Here is an 8,446-nt window from a genome sequence, read left to right as displayed (position 1 = left end):
ACCTTTCTCTGATGGGAGGAGAGAACTTCCACTTTGACTATGACATTGTCTAAACAAGATTGGAGTTGGTGAACTCAAGAGGCTTCCATAGCCTTGGCAGCTCATGACAGGAGCCTCGGGTGATTACTGACATCCTAAATAAGAGTGTCAACTGTTAGATCAACAATGGGAGTCACTGTGCACCTGTTCCCCATGTAGGACCTCTGTCCTTTAATGTGTTGTACTATAAGAATTAATGGTAAAACTACTACTCCAACAGTACTCTATACTTTGTGTGTCTGTGTGGGTGCAGTCTTTTGAAATCTTTACTTAGTATATACTGAGTTGATCTTCTGTATATAAAGATAATTGAAAATGAATTGTGATGAAGAATGGGATGGGAGAGGGAGTGGGAGATGGGATGGTTGTGGGTGGGAGGGAGGTTATGGGGGGAAAAGCGGCTATAATTCAAAAGTTGTACTTTGGAAGTTTATATTTATTAAATAAAAGTTGAAAAGAAAAAATAAATTGAAAAATCCATCAAAACCAAAAAAAAAAAAAAAAATAACGTGTGCAGACAGAACCCCACCAGGAGGGGGCGCATAACACCCTCCCCCTTGAGGGTGGGCTCTGCCGGGGTCTTGCCTCCAAAGGAGAGAGCAGAAGGGAGAAGGAGCTGCAGGTCCCCAAGCTTTCTGCTCTGGCGTCCTGTGCTCCACAGGCCATCAATCCCAAACTCCACATTTTGGATCCATTACAGTTTTTAATTCTAGAGCTCTCATTAGTTCCCTTTATATTTCCATTTCTTTATAAAATAATCTTTTCATCATTTTATTTTAATTAAACACACATTTGAGACACAGATTGAACCTTGAAGCGGACAGCATGGGATATGAGAGTACAGGGCCAGTAACAGCCAGGAGCCAGGTGCACAAGGTGAGGGCGGCCCTGGGGGAGAGGGTGCCCATCACACACTGTGGGGTGAGGACCTTGGTGTCACCAGGGGCTGGCAGGAGACCAGGGTGCTGCAGTGCAGTGTGGCTGGGGACCAAGCTGCTCTCAGGATCACGAGGAAAGAACTCGATGTCCTCTACAGGGTGTCATCTTCTGACCTCACATGGCAGTGTCACGGACTAAGGAGTTTGGAGCTCAGCTCTCCCCAGACTCCTCTTGTGCAGCAGGGAATAAAGGACGTGAGGACACAGGTGATGTTTTCCACTGCGGACTCCATGCTCTGAGCTCCCCACCGGGATCTGTCACCTCTGGGCAGACACTAAAATGACAGCCTGCAGAGAGATGAGCTCAGACCTCCTTCCTTTAAAACTGCAGGTTCCTCTCAGGTGCACAGAGTCCCCTGCACACATCTGCCTGGTGAGTGGCTCTTTACTACACACGTGGGAGCCAGGGGTGGTGGGGCCTCCGTATAGGGACCGGTAGGGGAACTGGGAAGTGCTAGGGTTGTAGGAGCTCCAGAGGGGCCATGAGCCTCACTCTCCCTGCTCAGTTCAGAGGAGGGTCTCTATCTGACACAGTGGGACGTTTGCTTCTCAGGTCATTCAGTCCTTTAATTTCCAGGAACTTACATTATTTTTCACATAAAATGGTTTTACAATTCTATTTGTTTGTGTCACTAAAATGATTTTTGAAGGCTTGCTGTATCATACTCATGCTCCAATTTACTTTTTCTTATGAGTTTAAACTGAAGTGTTACTTAGGCACCAACTCCTGAGTGCAGAACTAGGAAATGTTAACAACTGTTTTTATTTACTATATAATCAGTTGTGCCTTCCTCAACTTCATGAATCAAGTGTAACTGTACTTCTATGTGATGGGGCAGTTTTTGAGGATTAAAAAACAGCTTTTGTATCCTGAGGGGAAAATGAGCATAGCTTCATGTCCCTTTGAGAAATACAGCAGTTTGTCAGGAATTTTTTTTTTGGACAGGCAGAATTAGACAGTGAGAGAGAGAGAGAGAGACAGAGAGAAAGGTCTTCCTTTTTCCGTTGGTTCACCCACCAAGTGGCTGCTACGCCAATCTGAAGCCAGGAGCCAGGAACCTCCTCCTGGTCTCCCATGTGGGTGCAGGGTCCAAGGACCTGGGCCATTCTCCACTGCACTCCTGGGCCACAGCAGAGAGCTGGACTGGAAGAGAAGCAACCAGGACAGAATCCAGTGCCCCAGCCAGGACTAGAACCCGGGGTGCCAGCACTGCAGGCGGAGGATTAGCCTAGTGAGCTGCGGTGCTGGCCTGTCAGGAAACTTTCTTTGTCCAGTTGTAATCACAGAAATTGTGAGTGAGGAAACCCTGCAGCAGTGCTGATTCGCTGCATTTCCAGCCAACACTAAAAGCCAGGGACGGTGATGGAAGCTTCCACAACTCAGCACAAAACACTGAGGAGTGCAATTGCAAAGAGCTGCAGAGGAGCGGGATCGGCATCCATCAGTCTCTCTCTGCAGTCTGGTTTTCACAGCGCCCCCCCCCCAATCCTTTAGCTATGGACCAGACTGAAGTCATTCTGTGAGCACAAACGTGCAGGGGACTTGAACCCAATCATGCCCAGGTCTTGGTTTCAGATTGTTCCCAAGTGACATCTTTTTACGCACTTCCCATGAACAGGAAACGTGACCCAGAGTCCTGTTCTTGTCATGAAGACGAAGAGAAAGTGCAGATGAGGGAGAGCCACTGCTGTCCAGCCAGAAAGCCCCTCGGGGCTCTCATGCCATCTTAGGTGCAGCACGGAGCACGGCGGCTACAGGGCCTGGGGTCTGATAAGCACCGGGCAGCCTCTGCGCTGAGCTCCACTTTCAAACCCTTTCCCTTCTCCTGATTTCTCTCAAGATTGACTTAAAAACATGGGTGCTGTCAATATTCTGCCTACAAGCATCAACTCTGAGCTGTGCTACACAAGCATTGCAGCTACAAAAACCACGGTAAATTCTCACCTCTAGTTATTACAGTAATAGCTGCCTTTCATTTGCCCAAAGATTATCTAGGTGTTTCTTCCTCAGGTCCCTGGCTCCTGTATGCACAGTCTCTCTGCACACAGCACTGAGCTCTGCGTGGAGATGATGTCGCCTTCCTGGCTGTGACAGCTGCTTCCCCCAGGGCTCCTCAGAGTGTCCCAGCTGGAACTCCTCTGTGAGGGTGAGCAGCTTGTGCTGTTTCCCAATCCCTAACACACATGCACATTGCATGACCATCTCAGCTCCCAGTCCCCTCTTGTCCAATTTCACTGTGACATAGAAGGTGCCCACAGCGAGGACACAGTGTCACGATGGTGGAGCTGAGCTCTGTGGGAATGATGACTGCAGTGTGCCAGTTCATGCACGTGAGGTAGGGCAGGTACTGACCAGTGCTGGACAGACATCACACTGTGTCACAGCGTCTCCATCCGTGGTGCTCAGGCTGCTGCTAAGATAGCAGGTGGGCTCTCAGCCCTTTCCCTCATCCTGTGTCTGTCCACTCACAAGGTCACAGCACCCTAGATCGTGCTGGGCTCTGCTGAGGGGTTTCCCCTCCTGTCTCTGTTGTCCATGGCCTTGGATGCACTGACCTAGGCATCGGTCATTAGTCGGGGCCAATTGGATGATCCGGGGCTCACAGGATTGTCCACTGTCGGGTACACATGGGGAGTCATGGTGTCTAAGATGACTGCAACCTTGCTCCATGTATGGAGAGTTCAGTGCACTAACTTTAATGTGACGCTGCCCTAACTTCACTGCCAGCTCTAACAATGAGGGCTCAGGGCTTTGTGATGTTTCTTTCTCCATGTACATTTCATTTTTGGAATCTGGTCACTTTGCTTTACCCTCTTCTACCCCAGTGTATCTCAGGAGCTCCACGTGGTTCTCCCTGTGATTTATGTCACTTGTCACTGAAGTCACGACTCTCTCAGGGCCTCCTGTCTTCTCCAATGTGGAAAATGCAATTTTTTTGTGTGGACTGGTTACACAAGCCAGGTTCTGTCTCCACACCAACATCCCAGGAGCCATGTGTGGGGAGAATCTCCTAGATTACCCTGCTGATGGCAGAGAGCTCCTGTCCCATGCCCTCATCTCTTACACCCCGCTGTGCTGTTCACCTGTGTGTGTGATGAGGAGAGAACTCGCCAAGAGCATGGCTTTGGGGTATTTTTTTCTATTTGAATGATTCCTATTCACAAGAGTGATGCATCAGGGCTGAAATGACTCCAAACCATCTTGATATTTATATATTTATCTGTTCCACTTGTATTTGATGTGTGTTTCACTGCTAGAGGGTGTGTAGTCCATTATGTGGGCACCATGGTTGAGAAGTGTTTTCCATGTCTGTCCTGGAACCGCATGGAGCAAAGCACAGTTGTCGCTTGTGATGCCATCAACTGTGTCACTGTCCGTGCTCCACACCCTGCAGAAGGAGATTCACATCCTCGGGTCCTTGTGTAGATTTTCACCATAGGCAGAGGAAGGTTTCTGTGCTCTTAAACTGATCCAGTGTAGCTCTAATTTCCTAAACATTATTTTGCACTCTGGGCTGGGTACACTCCTGCTCCTCCTAAAACACTGACATCTGTGGCACTGCTCTGTCTTAAGCAAACTGGAATTAGAGTCAAACACCCTTGATTCCCAGATGTTTAGAGCTAGCTACCCAGTGAGATTTAGCTCACTTTGTGTGCAAGTCTTAAAGCCCTAATTAAACTGAATTAAATAAAAGCTGTATTTCACAGAAAGGTAATTTCAGAATTGTTGTAAATTATTATTTATGAACTGCTAATGTTCATCTACTTAAAATTATTCTTTTAAAGCAGTATCAGTTTATATTTTATCAGAGGAGATAAGTGTACAAAACTAGGCATATCCCATCTGTAATACACAGGAGAGAAGAATTCTGTTTAGGGCAATTTGCTAGGGATCATATATGACCCATAAAGTTTGGGAACAGATGTTTGTTTGTGTTAAACATTTTTCTTTTTGACTATCTACTATGTTTTAACTTAAATATTTTTATTGTAAGAATTTATGAGTAATTGTACCTATTTGGGCTACAGATGACTTCTCAAAGCACTGATGGGTCCAGTCATGGTGACAGGTGTTTGCCCAAGATCTGACATTATGTTCTGATTGAACCGTGGAGCATCTCCTTCTATTTGCTCAGGACATATGCAGCAGGGCACAGTGAGCTACAGCAGCCCAGTCTGCTGTGTGACACCAGGGGCTTACTCCTTCCTCCTGACTCTGACTTGGCACCTCGTCTCCAAACTCCCTCTGTTTCCTCCACCCCTCCAGCCTCCAGGCATCACGATTCTGTGTTGAGATTAAGCCATTCTGCTTCCACGTATGAGGGTGTTCATCTTTCTGCACCGGGCTTAACTCACTTCACACAATGTCCTCCAGTTCAAGCGTTTTGACAGGATTTGTTGTTTTCTGTTGAAGATATTTCATTGTGTGCATATACTACCCTTTATTTGTCCATTCATCTGATAACAGACATCTTAATAGATTCTATGTATTGGAGATTGTAACGTGTGCTACAACAAACATGGGGGTGCAGGTATCTCTTTGATGTAACATTTTCATGTCTTTGGATATACCCCCAGTTGCCAGATAGCTGCAGCTCTGGCAATTGTACTTCTAGTTTAATGGCATCTGTTAAAATAGAATGACCCTGACACTAGCCCAGTTGTGCTCCTATGACTACTCATACTCTCCATGCATGAGTAATAATGAGATCTTCCTAAGACTTGATAACTGAACTCTGCTCAGTGCTTCTGACAAAATCATAACAACTAGGTTAGAAGTGTTGCTATCTTGGGGAATTCAGAGAAAAGAATTAAAATTACACCAGAATTCTCTAACCAAATATTGTGAAAATATTCTGCTTTTCTTGTATTTTATTTTCTCTCTTCTAGGCAGAGGCAGAGTTGATCAATCAATGAAGAACTGCAGGAAGCCCCTAGGTCACATTTATGAGGACCTGCATAACAAGAAATGTCTCTGAGATAAACATCTCTAGGATTTCATTACATTCCAGATCCGCTTCCACATTTGGTAGGTACACTTCATCTTTTTTCACACGTGGTAGTGCAAAGATCCAAGTCACTCCAAAGACTGAGGGTATTGGGTGGATGACATGACCAGATCTCAGCCTCACAGACTGCTGAAGGTCACACTTGTAGGCAAGGGCAGCCCAGGGCCATAAATCCCAGCAGGCAGAGTTCAGAGTGCACTCTGAACAACATTTGCTCCATGGATACATTACATAGAATACAAGGTATGGCAATAAATGAACAAGAATAAAATAGCATAGAAATAAACTAGCTCTGTGCAGGTCTAAGTTGCTGAGACTCTATGTATGTGCATACTGTTTATATTTTTATGCAGCCTTCTTCCCCCCATTGTAGCAAACACTGTAGAACTCTAATTTTGTTCCTGATACTTTATCAAGATGATGCAGATGAAATAAAACAATTGTTTGTGCTCCTGAAAAATTTAACAATGAAGCTGCCATGAGGAAATTCACACGCTATATGGCAGTTTTAAAAATGATGCTTTCCTTGAAAGGTGGAACAGTGGGTTAGGGAAGCGAGCATGTACTCCCTCATTCACTGACTCCTTGTCAAAATGCCTGCAAAGGCTGGAATGATCCAGGACATTTCTAGAAATCAGGGACTCAATCTGGTTCTCTGATATCAGTGGCTGTGACCGAGGCATGTGATCCATCACTTACTACCTCCCAGGGAGATGATGAGTTTTAGAATGGTGGATGGCAGAGTAGAGTTCAAACCTAGGCATTGTGATATGGGATGCAGGATCCCAAGTATTACCTTAACAGCTACTCCAACACCTGGCCCCATGGGAATGTGTAGCGTAGAGCAAAGCTTATATGCTTTGGCCGCCAGCAATGATACAAATGATCAAACCATAAGAAAGCAGAGGTGGCCTCGAGGGGTGGGGGGTAATTTCAAGGTGAACTGCATTTCAAGGGGGGGAAGACGCGTTGTGGTTCACCCCCATATTTTGTGGATGACAAGAGTGTTGAAGGGAAACAGATGAATATACTAACATTTGTGATGAAAAATTCTTCTTTTGCTCCTTAGAAAAATAACCACCTTTTCCACCTATAACATGAATAAAAATTCCAAAGAGTACCAAAGCAGTGACATAGGATTCACCTATTACACTGAAATTGCCATTGGGGTCTTGGCCAATGCCTTCCTTCTTTTCTTCCACGTCCTCACATTTTTCCTCCAGCACAGACCCAAGCCCACTGACATTGTAATGATTGGTCTCTTGGCCCTCATCCACCTACTGACTCTGCTAATTGTGTCGGGCAAGGCTGTGGACATGTTTGGATCGCGGGGTTTCTGGGATGATGTCACATGTAAAGCAGTTAACTACTCCTACCGGGTGCTGCGGGGTCTCTCCCTGTGCACCACCTGCCTGCTGAGTGTCCTCCAGGCCATCACCCTTAGCCCCAGGAGCTCTTAGCTGGCAAAGTTCAAGCAGACACCCTTACATCACAGCTTGTGTCCCTTCTTGTCTTATGCATCTTCTATATGTCCATTAGCAGTCACCTCATTATCACCATCATTGCCACTCCCAATAGGACCTCACACGGTCTAATGTATGTCACTGAATCCTGCTCTGTTTGGCCCATGAGCTATTTCCTAACACAAACATTTTCCACATTGGTGACCTTGAGAGATGTCTTCTTTATAGGGCTCATGGCCCTCTCCAGTGGATACATGGTGATGCTCCTGTGCAGGCACAGGAGGAAGTCCCAGTACCTGCATGGCACTAAGCTTTCTCCAAGAACTTCACCTGAGCAAAGGGCCACCCAGACCGTTCTGCTACTCATGAGCTTCTTCATGGTCATGTCCATTTTGGACTGCATTTTCTCTGCCTCAAGAGTCACGTTGAATGATGGATGACCCAATTCTTTACTGTCTCCATATTATTGTGGCCCACAGCTACGCTGCAATCAGTCCTTTCGTGTTCCTCTGTACTGAAAAACGAATAATTACCTTCTTGAAATCCATCTAGGGGGAGGAGGGTAAATGTTTAATTCTTCAGTGACAGATAAGTTCTCTAAATGAGCCACTGCCCTGGCTTCAAAATGTTTTATTGGGCCCAGCGCTGTGGCTCACTTGGTTAATCCTCCGCCTATGGCACTGGCATCCCTTATGGGCATCGGTTTCTGGTCCCAGTTGCTCTTCTCTCTCTGCTGTGGATCGGGAAGGCAGTGGAGGATGGCCCAAGTGCTTGGGCGCCCACATGGGAAAGCGGGGTGAGGCACCTGGCTCCTGACTTCGGATAGGTGTAGCTCCGGCCATAGCAGCCATTTGGGGGTGAACCAATGGAAGGAAGACCTTTCTCTCTGTCTCTCTCTCTCTCTCACTGTCTAACTCTATCTGTCAAATAAAAAAAAATTATTACAGCAGCCAGTACAAGCTGTCGGATAAAGTATAATATGGAGTTATACTTTTTC

At 46.2% G+C, this 8,446-nt stretch overlaps 1 pseudogene; it reads left to right on the top strand.

The window, feature by feature from the left end:
• The first annotated feature begins 3,254 nt into the window (after positions 1-3,254).
• On the top strand, positions 3,255-8,001 carry LOC133766190 (vomeronasal type-1 receptor 48-like; annotated as a pseudogene).
• Positions 8,002-8,446: the final 445 nt, after the last annotated feature.

Source organism: Lepus europaeus, chromosome 9 (genome assembly GCF_033115175.1).
Source record: "Lepus europaeus isolate LE1 chromosome 9, mLepTim1.pri, whole genome shotgun sequence".
Classification (NCBI taxonomy): domain Eukaryota; kingdom Metazoa; phylum Chordata; class Mammalia; order Lagomorpha; family Leporidae; genus Lepus; species Lepus europaeus.
This window is presented reverse-complemented; position numbering and strand designations above follow the sequence as displayed.